This window comes from Pseudophryne corroboree, chromosome 3 (genome assembly GCF_028390025.1).
Source record: "Pseudophryne corroboree isolate aPseCor3 chromosome 3, aPseCor3.hap2, whole genome shotgun sequence".
NCBI classification, from domain to species: domain Eukaryota; kingdom Metazoa; phylum Chordata; class Amphibia; order Anura; family Myobatrachidae; genus Pseudophryne; species Pseudophryne corroboree.
In genome coordinates, this window is record NC_086446.1 from 636,169,996 (window position 1) to 636,191,819 (window position 21,824).

Below are 21,824 nucleotides of genomic sequence, written 5' to 3' on the forward strand. Positions count from 1 at the left end.
CTGACTGCTCAGCTCACACAGCTTATAATTGTGGGGGAGACTGGGGAGCACTACTGCAGTGCCAGTTATAGGTTATAGCAGGAGCCAGGAGTACATAATATATTATATAGTGAGTGACCACCAGACACACAGTGCAGTTTATTTAATATATCCGTTCTCTGCCTGAAAAAAGTGATACACACAGTGACTCAGTCAGTCACATACCATATCTGTGTGCATTGCTCAGGCTCAGGCCAGTGTGCTGCATCATCTATTATCTATATATAATATTATATATATCTGTCTGACTGCTCAGCTCACACAGCTTATAATTGTGGGGGAGACTGGGGAGCACTACTGCAGTGCCAGTTATAGGTTATAGCAGGAGCCAGGAGTACATAATATATTATATAGTGAGTGACCACCAGACACACAGTGCAGTTTATTTAATATATCCGTTCTCTGCCTGAAAAAAGCGATACACACAGTGACTCAGTCAGTCACATACCATATCTGTGTGCACTGCTCAGGCTCAGGCCAGTGTGCTGCATCATCTATATATATTATATATCTGTCTGACTGCTCAGCTCACACAGCTTATAATTGTGGGGGAGACTGGGGAGCACTACTGCAGTGCCAGTTATAGGTTATAGCAGGAGCCAGGAGTACATATTATATTAAAATTAAACAGTGCACACTTTTGCTGCAGGAGTGCCACTGCCAGTGTGACTGACCAGTGACCTGACCACACTGACCACCAGTATAGTTAGTAGTATACTTATATTGTGATTGCCTGAAAAAGTTAAACACTCGTCGTGTGACTTCACTTGTGTGTTTTTTTTTTTATTCTATAAAAATAAAACTCATTCTGCTGACAGACAGTGTCCAGCAGGTCCGTCATTATATAATATATAATATATACCTGTCCGGCTGCAGTAGTGATATATATATTTTTTATATCATTTATCATCCAGTCGCAGCAGACACAGTACGGTAGTTCACGGCTGTGGCTACCTCTGTGTCTCTGCACTCGGCAGGCAGTCCGTCCATAATTGTAATACCACCTAACCGTGGATTTTTTTCATTCTTCTTTATACATACATAGTTACATAGACATCTTCTCTTTATCAACCAGTCTATATTAGCTGCAGACACAGTACAGTACGGTAGTTCACGGCTGTGGCTACCTCTGTGTCTGCACTCGGCAGGCAGTCCGTCCATAATTGTATACCACCTAACCGTGGTTTTTTTTCATTCTTCTTTATACATACATAGTTACATAGACATCTTCTCTTTATCAACCAGTCTATATTAGCTGCAGACACAGTACAGTACGGTAGTTCACGGCTGTGGCTACCTCTGTGTCTGCACTCGGCAGGCAGTCCGTCCATAATTGTATACCACCTAACCGTGGATTTTTTTCAGTCTTCTTTATACATACATAGTTACATAGACATCTTCTCTTTATCAACCAGTCTATATTAGCTGCAGACACAGTACAGTACGGTAGTTCACGGCTGTGGCTACCTCTGTGTCTGCAGTCGGCAGGCAGTCCATAATTGTATACTAGTATCCATCTCCATTGTTTACCTGAGGTGCCTTTTAGTTGTGCCTATTAAAATATGGAGAACAAAAATGTTGAGGTTCCAAAATTAGGGAAAGATCAAGATCCACTTCCACCTCGTGCTGAAGCTGCTGCCACTAGTCATGGCCGAGACGATGAAATGCCAGCAACGTCGTCTGCCAAGGCCGATGCCCAATGTCATAGTACAGAGCATGTCAAATCCAAAACACCAAATATCAGAAAAAAAAGGACTCCAAAACCTAAAATAAAATTGTCGGAGGAGAAGCGTAAACTTGCCAATATGCCATTTACCACACGGAGTGGCAAGGAACGGCTGAGGCCCTGGCCTATGTTCATGGCTAGTGGTTCAGCTTCACATGAGGATGGAAGCACTCAGCCTCTCGCTAGAAAAATGAAAAGACTCAAGCTGGCAAAAGCAGCACAGCAAAGAACTGTGCATTCTTCGAAATCCCAAATCCACAAGGAGAGTCCAATTGTGTCGGTTGCGATGCCTGACCTTCCCAACACTGGACGTGAAGAGCATGCGCCTTCCACCATTTGCACGCCCCCTGCAAGTGCTGGAAGGAGCACCCGCAGTCCAGTTCCTGATAGTCAGATTGAAGATGTCAGTGTTGAAGTACACCAGGATGAGGAGGATATGGGTGTTGCTGGCGCTGGGGAGGAAATTGACCAGGAGGATTCTGATGGTGAGGTGGTTTGTTTAAGTCAGGCACCCGGGGAGACACCTGTTGTCCGTGGGAGGAATATGGCCGTTGACATGCCAGGTGAAAATACCAAAAAAATCAGCTCTTCGGTGTGGAGGTATTTCACCAGAAATGCGGACAACAGGTGTCAAGCCGTGTGTTCCCTTTGTCAAGCTGTAATAAGTAGGGGTAAGGACGTTAACCACCTCGGAACATCCTCCCTTATACGTCACCTGCAGCGCATTCATAATAAGTCAGTGACAAGTTCAAAAACTTTGGGTGACAGCGGAAGCAGTCCACTGACCAGTAAATCCCTTCCTCTTGTAACCAAGCTCACGCAAACCACCCCACCAACTCCCTCAGTGTCAATTTCCTCCTTCCCCAGGAATGCCAATAGTCCTGCAGGCCATGTCACTGGCAATTCTGACGAGTCCTCTCCTGCCTGGGATTCCTCCGATGCATCCTTGCGTGTAACGCCTACTGCTGCTGGCGCTGCTGTTATTGCCGCTGGGAGTCGATGGTCACCCCAGAGGGGAAGTCGTAAGCCCACTTGTACTACTTCCAGTAAGCAATTGACTGTTCAACAGTCCTTTGCGAGGAAGATGAAATATCACAGCAGTCATCCTACTGCAAAGCGGATAACTGAGGCCTTGGCATCCTGGGTGGTGAGAAACGTGGTTCCGGTATCCATCATTACTGCAGAGCCAACTAGAGACTTGTTGGAGGTACTGTGTCCCCGGTACCAAATACCATCTAGGTTCCATTTCTCTAGGCAGGCGATACCGAAAATGTACACAGACCTCAGAAAAAGAGTCACCAGTGTCCTAAAAAATGCAGCTGTACCCAATGTCCACTTAACCACGGACATGTGGACAAGTGGAGCAGGGCAGGGTCAGGACTATATGACTGTGACAGCCCACTGGGTAGATGTATGGACTCCCGCCGCAAGAACAGCAGCGGCGGCACCAGTAGCAGCATCTCGCAAACGCCAACTCTTTCCTAGGCAGGCTACGCTTTGTATCACCGGTTTCCAGAATACGCACACAGCTGAAAACCTCTTACGGCAACTGAGGAAGATCATCGCGGAATGGCTTACCCCAATTGGATTCTCCTGTGGATTTGTGGCATCGGACAACGCCAGCAATATTGTGTGTGCATTAAATATGGGCAAATTCCAGCACGTCCCATGTTTTGCACATACCTTGAATTTGGTGGTGCAGAATTTTTTAAAAAACGACAGGGGCGTGCAAGAGATGCTGTCGGTGGCCAGAAAAATTGCGGGACACTTTCGGCGTACAGGCACCACGTACAGAAGACTGGAGCACCACCAAAAACTACTGAACCTGCCCTGCCATCATCTGAAGCAAGAAGTGGTAACGAGGTGGAATTCAACCCTCTATATGCTTCAGAGGTTGGAGGAGCAGCAAAAGGCCATTCAAGCCTATACAATTGAGCACGATATAGGAGGTGGAATGCACCTGTCTCAAGTGCAGTGGAGAATGATTTCAACGTTGTGCAAGGTTCTGATGCCCTTTGAACTTGCCACACGTGAAGTCAGTTCAGACACTGCCAGCCTGAGTCAGGTCATTCCCCTCATCAGGCTTTTGCAGAAGAAGCTGGAGGCATTGAAGAAGGAGCTAAAAGGGAGCGATTCCGCTAGGCATGTGGGACTTGTGGATGCAGCCCTTAATTCGCTTAACAAGGATTCACGGGTGGTCAATCTGTTGAAATCAGAGCACTACATTTTGGCCACCGTGCTCGATCCTAGATTTAAAGCCTACCTTGGATCTCTCTTTCCGGCAGACACAAGTCTGCTGGGGTGCAAAGACCTGCTGGTGACAAAATTGTCAAGTCAAGCGGAACGCGACCTGTCAACATCTCCTCCTTCACATTCTCCCGCAACTGGGGGTGCGAGGAAAAGGCTCAGAATTCCGAGCCCACCCGCTGGCGGTGATGCAGGGCAGTCTGGAGCGACTGCTGATGCTGACATCTGGTCCGGACTGAAGGACCTGACAACGATTACGGACATGTCGTCTACTGTCACTGCATATGATTCTCTCAACATTGATAGAATGGTGGAGGATTATATGAGTGACCGCATCCAAGTAGGCACGTCACACAGTCCGTACTTATACTGGCAGGAAAAAGAGGCAATTTGGAGGCCCTTGCACAAACTGGCTTTATTCTACCTAAGTTGCCCTCCCACAAGTGTGTACTCCGAAAGAGTGTTTAGTGCCGCCGCTCACCTTGTCAGCAATCGGCGTACGAGGTTACATCCAGAAAATGTGGAGAAGATGATGTTCATTAAAATGAATTATAATCAATTCCTCCGCGGAGACATTGACCAGCAGCAATTGCCTCCACAAAGTACACAGGGAGCTGAGATGGTGGATTCCAGTGGGGACGAATTGATAATCTGTGAGGAGGGGGATGTACACGGTGATATATCGGAGGGTGAAGATGAGGTGGACATCTTGCCTCTGTAGAGCCAGTTTGTGCAAGGAGAGATTAATTGCTTCTTTTTTTGGGGGGGTCCAAACCAACCCGTCATATCAGTCACAGTCGTGTGGCAGACCCTGTCACTGAAATGATGGGTTGGTTAAAGTGTGCATGTCCTGTTTTGTTTATACAACATAAGGGTGGGTGGGAGGGCCCAAGGACAATTCCATCTTGCACCTCTTTTTTCTTTTCTTTTTCTTTGCATCATGTGCTGATTGGGGAGGGTTTTTTGGAAGGGACATCCTGCGTGACACTGCAGTGCCACTCCTAGATGGGCCCGGTGTTTGTGTCGGCCACTAGGGTCGCTAATCTTACTCACACAGTCAGCTACCTCATTGCGCCTCTTTTTTTCTTTGCGTCATGTGCTGTTTGGGGAGGGTTTTTTGGAAGGGACATCCTGCGTGACACTGCAGTGCCACTCCTAGATGGGCCCGGTGTTTGTGTCGGCCACTAGGGTCGCTAATCTTACTCACACAGCTACCTCATTGCGCCTCTTTTTTTCTTTGCGTCATGTGCTGTTTGGGGAGGGTTTTTTGGAAGGGACATCCTGCGTGACACTGCAGTGCCACTCCTAGATGGGCCCGGTGTTTGTGTCGGCCACTAGGGTCGCTAATCTTACTCACACAGCTACCTCATTGCGCCTCTTTTTTTCTTTGCGTCATGTGCTGTTTGGGGAGGGTTTTTTGGAAGGGACATCCTGCGTGACACTGCAGTGCCACTCCTAGATGGGCCCGGTGTTTGTGTCGGCCACTAGGGTCGCTTATCTTACTCACACAGCGACCTCGGTGCAAATTTTAGGACTAAAAATAATATTGTGAGGTGTGAGGTATTCAGAATAGACTGAAAATGAGTGTAAATTATGGTTTTTGAGGTTAATAATACTTTGGGATCAAAATGACCCCCAAATTCTATGATTTAAGCTGTTTTTTAGTGTTTTTTAAAAAAAACACCCGAATCCAAAACACACCCGAATCCGACAAAAAAAATTCGGTGAGGTTTTGCCAAAACGCGTTCGAACCCAAAACACGGCCGCGGAACCGAACCCAAAACCAAAACACAAAACCCGAAAAATTTCAGGCGCTCATCTCTACTTTTTAGTGGTACCTGGGTTAATGTCAGAAATGTGCAACACATTTTTTATTGCCGTAATCATGCAACGGATGCCCCTTGTGGATTGTGTATATGTCTCATCCTCGTCGACACTGGAGTCAGACTCCGTGTCGACATCTGTGTCTGCCATCTGAGGTAGCGGGCCTTTTTGAGCCCCTGATGGCCTTTGAGACGCCTGGGCAGGCACTGGCTGAGAAGCCGGCTGTCCCACGGCTGTTATGTCATCGAACCTTTTATGTAAGGAGCTGACAATGTCGGTTAATACCTTCCACATATCCATCCACTCTGGTGTCGACCCCGCAGGGGGTGACAGCACATTTATCGGCACCTGCTCCGCCTCCACATAAGCCTCCTCATCAAACATGTCGACACAGCCATACCGACACACCGCACACACACACAGGGAATGCTCTGACTGAGGACAGGACCCCACAAAGTCCTTTGGGGAGACAGAGAGAGAGTATGCCAGCACACACCACAGAGCTATATAAACAGGGATTTATACTACACAAAGTGATTTTCCCTATAGCAGCTATAATACACAGTTTTGCGCCTAAATTTAGTGCCCCCCCCCCCCCCCCTCTCTTTTTTACCCTATTGAGCCTGGAAACTGCAGGGGAGAGCCTGGGGAGCGTCCTTCCAGCGGAGCTGTGAAGAGAAAATGGCACCAGTGTGCTGAGGGAGATAGCCCCGCCCCTTTTTCGGCGGGCTTCTCACGCTCTTTATATTAATATTATGGCAGGGGATTTTTACACATATATAGTTTATTAGACTATATTATGTGTTTTTTGCCATTTTAAGGTAATCTAATTGCAGCCCAGGGCGCCCCCTCCCCCCCCAGCGCCCTGCACCCATCAGTGACCGGAGTATGTGGTGTGCATGGGGAGCAATGGCGCACAGCTGCAGTGCTGTGCGCTACCTTAATGAAGACCGGAGTCTTCAGCCGCCGATTTCCGGGACGTTCTTCTTGCTTCTGGCTCTGCAAGGGGGACGGCGGCGCGGCTCCGGGACCGGACGACCGAGGCTGGGCCTGTGTTCGATCCCTCTGGAGCTAATGGTGTCCAGTAGCCTAGAAGCCCAAGCTAGCTGCAAGCAGGTAGGTTCGCTTCTCTCCCCTAAGTCCCTCGTAGCAGTGAGTCTGTTGCCAGCAGATCTCACTGAAAATAAAAAACCTAATAAATACTTTCTTTTCTAGGAGCTCAGGAGAGCCCCTAGTGTGCAACCAGCTCGAGCCGGGCACAGATTCTAACTGAGGTCTGGAGGAGGGGCATAGAGGGAGGAGCCAGTGCACACCAGTAGTCCTAATTCTTTCTTAGAGTGCCCAGTCTCCTGCGGAGCCCGTCTATTCCCCATGGTCCTTACGGAGTTCCCAGCATCCACTAGGACGTCAGAGAAAAGAAAAATATGGGTGTGACCACGACACCCACAGAGTGGGAAAAGAACATGTGGCAAGCAGAGTGAGCCACCGAGCCCCCTGTGAGTCGTGCGCAGCGAACCCGCAGGGAGCTTTGTTGTGCTCCCCCCCCCCCCCCCCGCGCTGGCCATCTCATAGCCGGGATACGCACTAACTGATTTGACGTGGGTGGCGCCAGTGAAAACTTTCGCACTGGGCGCCACAAGGTATAGAACCGGTCATGGTCACACATAACCAACCCTTTACAACAACTACTAATTACAATTTATCTCAACACAGGTGTAAAACATTCGAGGCTATAGACACATTATGCATAATTATTTACACATCTGTTTCAGATATTTTGTGTAGAGAATACAGTATGCCACTTTAGATGTGACTGGAAAAGAAATATAGTAATTTATTCAAAATCTACAAAATCTTAAAACCTCATGCTAGTCATATGGTAATGATGTGTTCTCATACACTATTGACGCAGTCGTGCCAAACAGCCCTTCTCAGGACATCCGAGGCTGCTGCAGCAATCGGATCCAAGACTGACATAGCAATCTGATCTCGCAAATGGAGCAGGAGGCATCTATCTCCTACATATGTCTATGTCCTACAGACGTCTCCTGCTGCATTTGAAGTTTAATTACACAGAATTGCAATTCCATTCAAACATGAATTAGGAATTGGGTACAGTGTGACTCAGCTTGCGACGAGCGCCTTTTGCGCTCAAATCTCAAATGTGCATCTTAGCCGCTGTGTGATGCGAAAAAACTGCTTCCGAAGACTGCACTGATTAATTTGAGGTGCAACACACACTCACATATCTGTCTGCAAATTAATCTAATTATTTATAGTTGTTTAATGCTCGGCCACAAAAAAAAAATATCACTATTCTATATTGCTCGGCATGGCACCCTCACGCCACATGGCGTATTGAGGTTAGGCGAATGAGGACAGCATGCATATAATATAGAATTGGGGTAATTGATCTCTGTGAAAATGTCTTTTATTAAATGACCATAACTTGGGCTGTAGCTCATTACAGATATTGAACTTTTATGATTACTTTTTTTTTTTTTTTTATATATGTTATAGGCCCTACAAACTGGCCGATATTTAAGTACGATATGAATTATATCTTTCAGAAATTAATGATATACAGTATTGTTCATATCGTTTAGTGTGGAGGCACCGACGATAAACAATGCACTTCCCTGCGGTCGTTCACTGTTGGTTTTTCATTGTTAAACATACAGTAGCAAGCCAATTTGGACACTATCATTCAACGTTCATATCGATCATCATCCAAATCGCATCAGTGTGTAGTTTTATATATGTTATAGGCCCTACACACTCAAGTTTCTCCTTTAATAACAGAGAGTCTTGCATAGTGACAGTAAAGTGTTTTTAACCTGATTTTTTTCCTAATTTTACTTAATAAATACATTGTTTGATGACTAATTTAGATTATGTGCAGCATATGTGGACCAGGAAAAAGTCAGTTCTATTCTGGTGTGGAAAAAAAATAGATTTTAATCCATGCACAGAAATGATACCTAGCAACCATGTATTAGGAAGTCTTCCAGAATAGCAGCATTCCTGCAGCTGAGTAACTACATTATAATGTACAAGCATCTAACCTTTATCAGCATCATGCAAACATACCTATTTATAATAATAATAATCTGCCTTGGTAATACAAGCTAATAATGCAGGAACGACAGTCATTATAGAGACCTTTGTTTGTGCCATTTTAATTAATGAATATTTGTTATCGTCAAGCTATTGATATACAATATGAGAAAAGTCAGTTGTTTGAAAACACTAAAATTTTCTTGAAAAATCTGGCTATATAAATCAGTTAAAGACTGTAATTGACGTACATATATTAAAAATGATACGGAGACAAAGGAGGACTGACACAATGACTAGCTACTACCTCGGAATCTTAAATATGTCTCTCTCTGATGCCTCTGTTTCATTCCATGGACATTGATGCAATATGTTTCCTGGACATGTGACTAATCTCTTAGTGACATCAGACTCCCCATCAGGGCAGAGCCAAAGGGCAGTCCAAGAGGATCAAGGCCCTCATTCCGAGTTGATCGCTAAGAGTCTTCGCAACGCAAATGTACGAAATGTAAGTATCTGCGCATGCGCAAATGCGTGATTACGCATGCGCGAGTACATACGTACGACAACTGGGCAAAATTACTCAGAAAAAAAAAAGCCGTAACTGGCAAACGAAAACGAGGAGTGGCGTGGGCGTGGCGGAGGCGACACTTCGCAATGCTCCGACATGGGCGTGAAAGTGGGCGTACAGTGTGGGAGTATGCAACTCGCAATGGGCGTGTTTTTCGCAAAAAAACATTGTCGCTGTTAAAACTAACATAGGAAACCGTAGCAACATTCACGCAGCAGCCGAGTAGGTCTGCAGTTACTCTACATTTGCGAAGTACTGGTACAAGTGTGTATGCAGTAATTAGCAGTTAATTGGATATCACATTCATCTGATGTCCAATTACTTGTTAATTAATGAGCAGATGAAAGTTACCAACCAGCAATTGTCTGAACACACATTACATGTTTATTCTACTCACATATAAATCTCACACACTGCCAAATAAGGGTGTGATTTTTGTTGAATTTGTTGTGTAAGCATTTTTAAAACTTGTTTTAATGTGTGTAAGACTCCCAAATACAAGCAAGTGAAAATATTTGTGAAAGTGTTTGAAATATGCAAAATTTTTTACAAATAAACCAACACCCACATAATGCAGCATACACTTTAATTTAGTCTTAAAAGTCACAATAATATTTGATTATAATATCTGACAATGTTTGAAATGATGTCCTGTTGACCATAGATATTTATAAAAAGCGTCGTGTCTGTTTACTTAATATGGACATTAAAGTGTGGTGCAAAGCATACCTTTTTTTTTTTTTTTTTTTCAATTTTTAAGGAGAATTAGCAGATTGGTCTACAAGTGTCTATATGCTGACCTAATCTTTCTGGAACTGCATTACCTTGAAGAAACTGCTCAAATTTTTTAAATATATTTTTTATTACTATAATAATATTTCACAACATTTAAACAACATGGCTCCACGTGAGTCGCACAGGCAGAGATGGACCAAGCAGCAAGCAGATGGCACTGACAATCATTAGATAGCAGAACTCAGTACTCTGCAAAATTCTGCTTCTGACAAAAGTATATTTTTAAAGCATAAATAAAACATGACACACCCTGCCACACACAAATTTTAAACCAAATGAGAAAGAATTAGGATCCACCACACAAACACAACAATACATAGCACACTAGTAAGAGGAAGATGGCTCTGGTGTTTATACACATAAACTCACAGGCTACAATACATCCAAACAGAAAGAATACATTTCACTAAGAGGGAGTTATCCATTCTGGTCACACAAGCCAACTCCAAAAATACATAGAGGCAACATCAAAAACATGGGTGCTGCCCATCTGGAGAGACATCATTTTCTTCTTTTTCTCCCCGCCTGAGGCTGTTCTTCTTTGGAAGGTCTGCGGAGCGACCTTCGTTGGGCCTGCCCAGTGGGCTGTTCTTCCTGGGCAGGGGCAGGGGAGGGAGCCGATGTGGGTGGCTCTCTGCCACTGTGGGCAAGGGAGACAGCGATGGCCTGGAGCCCTTGCAAGATGTTATTTGCAAGGGTTTGGAATGAGGAGGCAAGTTGTTCTTGGCCCTGCCTGATCTCTGCCAGACCTTGGCAGAGTTGAGCAACACCTTGCTCAACACAGGTTCGGTGCTCAGTGAGCCGGACAGCTATCTGGCTTACCTCCCGGATGACCCCGTCTTGAAACCGATTTAGGCTCTCACCATACCTAGCGATTTCAAGCAGGATCTCCGGGATAGCAGAGGGTTGGGTGGGGGGGCCAGTAGGAACCTGCAGAGGTGGGATTTGTTGGCCCACACTGCCAGACTCACTAGGTCCCTCCACCTCAGCCTCAACCACATAACCGTCCTGTGACTCAAACGGATCACCCCCCTGTGCTGTGTTTTGTGGCAAGCAAATAGAAGAATGTGTGGGAAAAAAGTAGGATACAAAATTAGTTTATTATTATAAATACTGTCAAAATTACAGCCAACTAAATGTGTAAACTTACCTTCCAAGTCATGTCCCGTCAGGATCTCAGGCAGGTCCGTGTCCATATGAGACACCCCTTGGCCCTCCTCATAACTGACACAGGGCATCGCCATCTCCTCCAAGTCAGTATACTCCACAGCGACAGGTGCTCCTCCACCTGTAGCCCTTGAGGCATTCCACTCCGCAGCCCTCTTTGCCTTCAGGCGGGATTTGAAGTCGGCCCACCTACATTGTATTGTGAAAGAGGGACAAAGTAGAGTCTTATTATTTGTCTAAGCTAATATATAGGACACGTGTTCTGCTTGTGTTTGCTAGACATAACATCACATGTAACTACATTTTTTAGTCAACTTAGCACAGAAAAAGGACTGTCAATATGCACTTACCGTCGTCTCACTTCCTGTGATGTTCTGACGACAGAGCCAACTTCATTCACAGATTTTGTGATGTCTCTCCAGATTCGATCTTTTGAAGCAGCCCCCATGTTTTTTGGCCCTCTATGGATTTTGGACATGGCCTGCGTGACCAAGACACGCAACTCCCTCTTAGTGAATGCAGGCTGTCTTTTCTTCCGTCTGGAGGTAGCCTGTGAGGTTTCTTCTTGTTGGTCATCACCATCTTCCTCCTCACTAGCAGCTTCTGTCTGTTGTGTTTGTGTGGCTAAAGCCAATTCTCCCTCAGTTTGGTCACTTTGTGTGTGTGGCAGGGTATCCCCAGTCAATTGTTGTGGTTCAGAAGCAGACATTTGCAGAGTACTAGGTCCTGCCTCTTCAACATCCGCAGAGGCGGATTCCAACATGCGCCTTTGGCAATCTAGGCGTCTTTTCCGCAATGCCATCTCCTGCTCTGCAATGCGGTCCATCTCTGCTGCGATTTGCTCACGAGAAGCCATGTTTGTGATGACGTGTGTACGCCGAGGTGTGTGCTTATATACCTACGTGCGTAGCGTTAATTCACACAGGTGTACACTGTTAATCTGATTAATGATTGCACTGCTTATTTAAGGGCCTACTTTGCACGCTGTGAGTGTAGGTAGTTTGGAGTTTCTTTCACTTGAGTTTGTTGGCTTGTGCGTGAAGGTGCTATAGGAATTTTCAGAGTGAGTAATTGTCAAGCATACATTTGTCCTTTCGTTTGCGTTTAGAATATAGTCAGTGTAGCATTTTGTCTGCGATTTTTCGTTTGTGAGTATTCTGGAATTCGTCTTGTTGTTCATTTTTTGATTTAAAAGTGTTTATTTTATGTTGATTGTTTGTTATTCTTTTTTACACATATATATTTAGCTAGTCCATTTTTGCAAATAAACCTGTGCTTCATTGCTTTTACTGACATTTTTGTTCTCTTGTAGGAGATTTGTTTTGGGTGACGTAACCCTAGTCGATTTTGTTTATTTTGTGTGCTATATAACACAAAGAGTTCCTTTCTTTATTTTGGATCAGGTAAGTTCCCTGGGCCTGTGTTGGTGCCTGTTTGGTTTATTGGTCTGTATGTTGTTTTTGACTGTCATATTTGCTCTCTTGTAGGAGATTTGTTTTGGGTGACGTAACTCTAGTCGATTTTGTTTATTTTGTGTGCTATATAACACAAAGAGTTCCTTTCTTTATTTTGGATCAGGTAAGTTCCCTGGGCCTGTGTTGGTGCCTGTTTGGTTTATTGGTCTGTATGTTGTTTTTGACTGTCATATTTGCTCTCTTGTAGGAGATTTGTTTTGGGTGACGTAACCCTAGTCGATTTTGTTTATTTTGTGTGCTATATAACACAAAGAGTTCCTTTCTTTATTTTGGATCAGGTAAGTTCCCTGGGCCTGTGTTGGTGCCTGTTTGGTTTATTGGTCTGTATGTTGTTTTTGACTGTCATATTTGCTCTCTTGTAGGAGATTTGTTTTGGGTGACGTAACCCTAGTCGATTTTGTTTATTTTGTGTGCTATATAACACAAAGAGTTCCTTTCTTTATTTTGGATCAGGTAAGTTCCCTGGGCCTGTGTTGGTGCCTGTTTGGTTTATTGGTCTGTATGTTGTTTTTGACTGTCATATTTGCTCTCTTGTAGGAGATTTGTTTTGGGTGACGTAACCCTAGTCGATTTTGTTTATTTTGTGTGCTATATAACACAAAGAGTTCCTTTCTTTATTTTGGATCAGGTAAGTTCCCTGGGCCTGTGTTGGTGCCTGTTTGTGTTTGTTCAAAGTGTTTTGATTATGTTTGTTTTCCATCTTGATAATAAATGTTATGTTTTTTACCGGGATTGATCAGCAAAGTAGTGTTGTTCTTGGCTGGGCTAGCTACTAAAGGGCTAACTTTTTTTTTTTTAATTTAAATGTTTTTAACCAATTATTCTTAATTTTGTAGTAGTTGTTTGTGATGTGTTTGATGTTCTGTTTTTTTAAATAATAGTATTTTTAACAATTACAATTTAACATATGTAGCTTTCATTATAAAAATAATGTTTTTTTTTTTATTTTTTATAATATTCTTTTTGGCCCTGAATTGAACCCAGAAAAAATGTCTTACGCTCCTGCAGTAAGTTGACACACCCTTTTTGTAAAAATTATTTGTTTGCATATTTTTTGGACTTTGTTTTTGTCTTATTCAATTTTTTTTTTGTTTTTATAAAAGTGTGTGATGTCTATATTTATCGCATCAGAAGCCCTACCTACCCAACCCACGCCAGCACTCCCACCCCAACCGCCAGCCCCACAACCACAACCGGCTCCTCATCAACCAAGGCAACGGAGGCGTGCTAGGCCACCAATTTTCCGACCCCGTGTCCTACTTTTTGGGATGCCAGATGATGTGGTTGTACGTAGATACAGGCTGCCACCACATCTAATCCTAGACACTCTCTCCATAATAGAGAGTGATCTGGAGTCTGAAATTCGGTATCCTACAGCAATACCACCATTGACACAATTCCTTGCTGTGTTACATTTTTTGGCAACAGGGTCTTACCAGCATGTGGTTGGAGACCTGGTTGGCATGTCGCAGGGCCAGTTCAGTAAGGTCCTGCGGCGTGTCTGCCAGGCTTTCCTCAAGCGTGTGAAGCAATTTATTGCTATGCCTTTGGATGTTGGTGCCCTAGATGTGGTGAAGCGGCAATTTGCGGAAGGTGGTAGTCGCTTCCCACATGTTATTGGGGTTGTGGATGGCACACATGTAGCTATTCAGCCACCAAAACATAATGAAGAAATTTATAGAAACAGGAAACTGTTTCATTCTCTGAATGTAATGGTTGTTTGTGGGCCATCCCTCCAGATCCTTTCCCTGAACGCAAAGTTTACTGGAAGTTCCCATGATGCGTATGTCATTAGACAATCAGGGATATGGCACAGATTAAGATCAAGTCAACGAGCAGACATGTGGTTATTGGGTGAGTTGTTGCACATATTTTGTTCAAAATTTTGTATATTTTTCCAAATTGACTATTTCTAATTTTTTTTTTTCCTCAAACAGGAGACCGTGGATATCCTTGCACCCCCTGGCTCATGACTCCTTACCGTAATCCCAGGCCAGGACCACAGACGGCATTTAACTCCGCGCTTACTGCCACTAGGCAGCTGGTGGAGCGCACAATTGGGGTCCTTAAAGGGCGGTTTCGTGTGCTCCACCGCACTGGTGGCGACATCATGTATTCGCCGGAGATGGCAAGTAAAATAGTGGTCCTGTGCGCTATACTCCACAATATCGCGGTAAGGAGTAGCGTAGAGCTTCCTCAGACAGAGGAATTGCCTGATGAGGAGCCAGGGGTTGTCCGACACTTCGGTGGGGGGAGTGTTACAAGGAGGGGGAGCCAAGTCAGGGCAAGCATTGTTGCTGAATTTTTCAGGTATAGTGTTTTTTTTTACTCTATTGTTACCAAAATAAAAGCACAGTATGCATCATTTTTTATTTAAATGTAGAAATTGTGTTTGCTATTGTAAGGTCATTGTGTAATGCTTTTTGTGTGTTTGAATCTGTTTTTTTTTTAATCTTCAAAAAACAATAACACGTTAAGCTGACAATTTAATTTTGTGTAAAACAATACTGTGATGTTGCTAAATAGTGTCCTTATTTTTTTACTATTCTAACATCATGATTATTTAAACAAAAACACAAACAAATGAAACTGAATGTTGCCCACTTTGTGAATGTCCAGCTGAAAGACCACACAAACTGAGGTGAGTACTCAGATATGTTTATAAATTGATCTAAAACTGTGTGTGTGTCTGTGTCTGTGTTTTTTTGTTTTAAATTTTTTGGTTGTGTTTTGCTTAAAATTTGCTTATGCGAATGCGTAGTTCCGCTCGTGCGAAATAACACTCTGCTCTTCACAGCATTGCAAAGATCAATAAAGTTATTATAAATGACATATGACAGCATAGATTGTGGACCAATCACATGCTAACAGACACTATAAATATATGCCCAAATAAGGAAAACGCCATTGCCATGATGCGTGCGGCACCTTTCACCAGGCGGGAGCTCCGCGTCCTGGTTGCGGTGATGGACCGCCGCGTAGGCCGCGTTGGGCGATTCATCCCCAATCGTGTTAAGCGTGAGGCCTACGCGGAGGTCCGTCGCCTGCTGCGGTCTCGCGTCCGCAGCAGGCGGACCATCATCCAGTTAGAGCGGAGATGGAGTGATCTCCGAAGGAGGACTCCAGAGCTGTTGGCGGAGATCCGCCAGCAAATCCGCACTATGCATGCACGCAGTAAGTAACATTACATAAGATTATTAGCATAAATAGTGCAAATTTTCACTAAGTGGTAGGCTAATTGCAACACTGAGTGAACATTTTGAAAAAATAGGACAGTGTGTGTGGTTAGGGCAAACATTACTGACTGTAGCAAAGTGTCCCTAAACAAGTGCATGTTTTACATAATTAGTAACCAGGCAGGAAACTGTACCAAAAAACTTGATCAGTGCTGTCTATATAATAAGGTAGCTTGAATAGTGATCTGGTGATGTTGGCTAGACAAATCAATATGTCTCAATGGAATAGATACAGGAATGACCGACAAAATTTTTTTATTTCATAATTTTGTTTGCAGTGGGCAACATGAAGAGGTTTGAATAATTTTTTATTTAAAATTCTAAAAAAAACTTTCTTTTACATGGAACCGAACAGTGAAAATTACAATTGATTAGTATGTAATTTAACATGCAAATTTAATTATATTTTAACAATCATTCTAGGACGACCACAACGGCAAGCACCACATGATGCACCAGCTCAGCACCCTTCCCCTTCTCACTCCCCCTCCACTTCCCAGTCCCCCTCCCCTTCTCACTCCCCCTCCCCTTCTCACTCCCCCTCAGCTTCCCAATCTCCCTCAGCTTCCCAATCACCCTCAGCTTCACAATCCACCTCAGCTTCCCAGTCACCCTCAGCTTCCCAGGCCCCCTCAGCTTCCCAGGCCCCCTCAGCTTCCCAGGCCCACTCCACTTTCCACTCCCCTTCTCAGCCAACCTCTCCTTCTCTTTCTGTGACCCCTTCTCCTCCTTCCCATACCCCTTCTCCTTCTACTTCCAACTCACCTTCTCAGCCCCCCTCACCCTCTATTGGCCTAACATTTTCACCGCCCCCCTCGCCCTCTCAATCAGACCCACCCTCTGAAATTACATCCCCAATCCAACCTCCTTCCCCCATCCAGCCTCCTTCCCCCATCAAGCCTCCTTCCCCCATCCAGCCTCCTTCCCCCATCCAGCCTCCTTCCCCAATCCCTCCTCCTTCCCCCATCCAGCCGCCTTCCCCCATCCAGCCGCCATCCCCACCCAGTGAATGGGCAGAGGAAGCCCCTGAAGACAGTTCAGGGAGTCTTCATGTTGCCGAGGAAAGTAAGTGTTTTAACATTTTGTTAAAAATGATTACCTACTTACACTTACAATGACAAAACATGCAGTGTTGTACTGTTGGAATTCTTGTACCAAGGAAAATTAATTGTGTTTTTCTTCATGGTGTACATGTTGCATTTACATTTATTTGAGTGTCATTATATGTCCAGTGTTTATGTGTGCCATGTTTTGTGTGTCCACTCTAGGTCGACACTCATTAGGTCAACAGGGTTGGCAGGACAACAGGGTTTATATGTGTTAGGTTTTCTGGGAAACAGTTAGACCTGAGTGGAGTTTAGTCTGTTGTTGTTCTTTTACACTTGTGCCTGTGTATTCTTAATATTTACACTTACAAATCACATGCTTCACTTTGTTAGGCAGCCTAACGACCCAATGATTTGTGGTGTGAAAGTTACACTCACAAAATGATTATTGGATAAAGTCAAACCTGTTTGACCTTATTTAGTAAGGGCAGCTTTCATGGAGTGTGGGCATGCTAGGATATGTTGTCCTTCTGAAGATGTTGATATGCAGTGTGATGATGCAGGACCAACACCCTAAAAAATAAAATAAAAAAAAAAACCAAATGGGAATGAATGCCAACATGGTGTAACATTGACGAAGATGGTAGTTATCTTTAACATGGGATGTCGGCCATAGCAACCAATAAGATTATACTTTAAAAATTGGGAACCCCTTCTACAATATAATATTCATATTTTTGCTTGTTTGCTATGGGCAACGTTCCATCTTAAATATAACTCACATAGTAGTAAATGTAACCCATGGTCTGGAACACTTTAAAATCTTAAAAAAAGGCTGAGCAGGCTTGTGTGTTGTTCTGCTAATGATTGTACCATAAAACAGGCAGGATGTAGTAACTTTGCCATTAAAGCAGGCCTGTCCAAACTGCGGCCCTCCAACTGTTGAGAAACTACACATCCCAGCATGCCCTGACACAGCTTTGGCATTCCCTGACCACAAAACTGTGTCAAGGCATGCTGGTATATGTAGTTTCACAACAGCTGGAGTCCAGCAGTTTGGACATGCCTGCATTTAAGTGTGCTTTGCGCCTTGCTTGGATAATAAGTAATGTAATTAAGTTATTAATGTTTGTGTTGCATCTTAATTTCAGATGTTGCAGTTGGAGATCCTACAAGTTTTGGAGGCATTCTTTACACCATGCGCCAACACCTGCAAGGATTAATGCATTGTGTTGATAATTTGCAAAAATTTGCATGATTTTGTTTATTTTATGAAAAAAAAAACTGATTTATTTTAAAAAATAAAATAAAAAAAGTTGATTAAAGTTAACCGGGTGTTGTGTTTATTAATGCAAAAAAGGATCAGCTGATTGGCAGGCAGAAATTGTTTGCAAAAAACATTACACACTTCTTACGTTAGATTATTAACAAAAAAAACAGGAGATTATTGTGTTAAGAAACATGTAAACACCTTCATTCACAAACAACACCTTTAAAAACAAACAAAGGGGAAAAAAAAAAAATTATACACTTTTACATGTTGATGGGCAATTATGGCAACAAAGTGTTAATCTGGTTTTTTTTGCAGACTTAATTGTTTAGGAACATTATCAATCATTACACTAATTGGATTCGTTATTGAAAAGGGCTTGTTGACTTTAAAAGGAATGGTGTAATTTCACTTAATAGCTTTAAAAAAACATTTTTGTGCGTTTTTCCTTAAAAGTGTGCACTTTTACGGTAAAATGTGTAAATCTACTAAAACTTAGTATTTTTACGATTAAGTATGTGTTATTGCGATGGATTCGCAATGCTGCGATGGTTTCGCATTACTGCGATGTCATTTGGCGTATGCCCACTTTGTGTAATACTGCGTACGAATGTGCAAAAATACGTTGGGGGCGGAGGTTCGCATATTTACTACATTAACGCAACTTTGCGAATATGTTGTGCGACCGAAAAACTTAGCGATCAACTCGGAATGAGGGCCCATGTGCAAGAACAGGAGGAGAGAATACTATTGCCTGCTTCACTTCACAATGCCATTGGTTAACTACACATAAAACTATCTACATGTGACACCCAGGTAAGTATGAGATATGGGGTCTATTCTTGAACAGTAAAAAGAGTGAAGAAACTGACCAACTTTACAGGAAGCCGTTATCAAGTAAATTCTATAAAATGTAAGGGAGATGATGATTGGTTGCCATGGGCCACTTCTCCACTGGTCTATTTCTCCACTCTTTTCACTGCTTCATGAACAGACCCCATAACCTTGATTTCACTTCTTTCCAGATCTTGGTGTATGTATGATGTTCCTAATACAGGTTCCACTGTTGTCTCATAGAGAGGTGGAAAGGTGTATTTATAGACAGAAGGCTATTGTTGCAACTCGGATGAAATAATATATTGATTTTTTGGTTAGTATATCTTCAGAGTGAAATTAAGAAAAGTTCCTAAATAATTCAACAAACATGTATATTTATTTGCAACAGTTATAATGTCCAATAAAAATAATACAATCTGCAATACAAAAATTTAATGTAATACAACCAAAACTATGTTTATTTCACTGTAAACTCAAATGGGTCCTGGCTAGGCAGCACAATTATACCATACAATAAAGGCTTGCTGAAATTATACTATTCCTTTAAAGAAAACGCTTCTAAAGCAGAAAAAATTACTTACACATATGACTAATTTGATGCAATACCCCAAAACAAGAAAAATGACAGTTTACTGTATCAGCAATATTTGTCGAGAAACAGTACAGTCACTTATAATTACTTTAACATTGGGGCCCCATAACATACTGTATGGTAACACAGTTCGGTTGAAATACCAGTGGTGCACTTCCCGGAATTAACGTTGATTCTGATTTTATTTCCAGAATATGTGTCTCCAAGATGAATATCAATTTTGGGAACAACTAAGCATTCCCCTAGGCTGAAGCTAATATTGCTCCCTTCTGAATAGAAGAAGTTGTCCTCTCTGTATTTCTCTCTCAGTTGAGACTTTCTAGTTTCCTTAGTCAATTGGCAACAACGTTTCTGTTTCTACTGTGTATCAGAGGGTCTCTAAACTCAGTGTTGTTACTGGAGGTTCAGCTGACTGAAAGTATTTGCAATTGTATCCAGTCACTGCTCTCTTGTTGGAGGCAAGAAGCTATTAGTTTTCAGAATGCTTGGAATTTAGAGGGCCATTCTGACCTGTTCGCACGCTGCTGTTTTTTGCAGCGGTACGAACGGGTTGGTTCTGCACATGCACAGGCGCGTCACTGCCCAGTGACGGCCATCGCTGGTCAACGTCAAGAAGAATGAAGAAAGCGATCGCTGCCGCGATCGCAAGAAGATTGACAGTAGGAAGGCGTTCCGGGGCGGCAACTCACCGCTTTCTGGGAGAGGTGAGTCCAGCGCAGGCATGTTCAGGCGTTTGCAGGGCGGGTGTCTGACGTCAATTCCGGGACCGGACAGGCTGAAGACATCACAGTGGGTGAGTAAGTTGAAAACTACTCAGAAACTGCACAAAATGTTTTTGCATAGCACGGCTGCACAAGCGTTCGCAGCCTTGCTATGCAAAAAAGCCCTCCCCCATAGGCAGCTTCTAGTTGATCGCACGAGCAGCAAAAAGTTGCTACGTGCGATCAACTCAGAATGACCCCCTTGTATCCACATTTACACTGCTTAGTCCGGCTCTGCCCTGAGAAGTGCGGATAGTAACTGTGTGTGGATGGCTGGTAATTCCGAATAGATGTAACTGTCTAGTACAGTAGGTTACGGCTATGAAGCTATCCTCGTAAGCAGCAGCTGGTCTGTAACTTGCTAAACTAATCAATGTTTCTACTACTGATGGTACCCTGTTGTCAGTGTGATCAGAGTTGTGGGGCTACTAATTTCCCTTTCAGGCACTAGCGTCAGTTCTGTATTGCGTATGGGAAGCTAATAAAGTGCTTACTGTCTCTTTCTCTATGATGCTGAAGATCCTGGTACCCTGAATACGGAGGAGCTGGCCAGCTGTGATGTAATCCACTTCCAGGGGTCGTCTCTCACTTCTGCTGCTGTCATGAACCTCTTCTGGCAGTCTCCTCACTGTGCTCTCTTTACAGCTGCTGCAGTCCAGTGACCCACCGTCGGTCACTCTCAGTGCCTCTTCTTTTGAATGTTTAGGCACTCAGTGGACTCCTCAGCCCTTACATCGTTCTCTGCTCACTGCTAGATGTTGACTTAAGATTGCCTCTAAGCACACCAACCGTCTTTTTTTTTAAACCTGGCATTTAACTGGTCCAGCACATGCCGTCTCCCGCTTATGTGACTTACTGAGCCAACAGTGTTTATATGCCAGATGCAGCATGGGATATGTCTTTAACCCTTTCACTTCTGCAAGGCACAAAGCGTTCAGCCAGGCTGCATTTTGCAAGGGGGAAAGCCACAAAGTCCATAATACATCCATGGCAACTCTGATGGGGTGCCACATACAGATTCAATTTTGTTTTAACAATAGTGCTGCATTGCGATACTAGGGTTCTTTTTTTTAAATTGCCCATAATTTGGGGGCAAGCAGAAATAATGCCCTGCCTGTGGTATGCACATCTGATCAGAGAAAAAAGTGAATTGCTCTGTCAGACGCAGGTCACCCAAAAAA

At 43.6% G+C, this 21,824-nt stretch overlaps 1 protein-coding gene and 1 long non-coding RNA gene across 3 annotated transcripts in view; one reads left to right on the forward strand and one right to left on the reverse strand.

Moving 5' to 3' along the window:
• The window catches only part of PCDH15 (protocadherin related 15), a 2,278,876-nt gene that overhangs the window by 486,057 nt on the left and 1,770,995 nt on the right, over positions 1–21,824 (reverse strand). The gene's annotated exons all lie outside the window — the stretch shown is intronic.
• Positions 15,014–18,450, forward strand: LOC135058109 (uncharacterized). The gene is made up of 4 exons (XR_010244608.1): positions 15,014–15,211; positions 15,521–15,542; positions 16,561–17,202; positions 18,335–18,450. It is a non-coding gene; the product is annotated as an uncharacterized LOC135058109 (long non-coding RNA).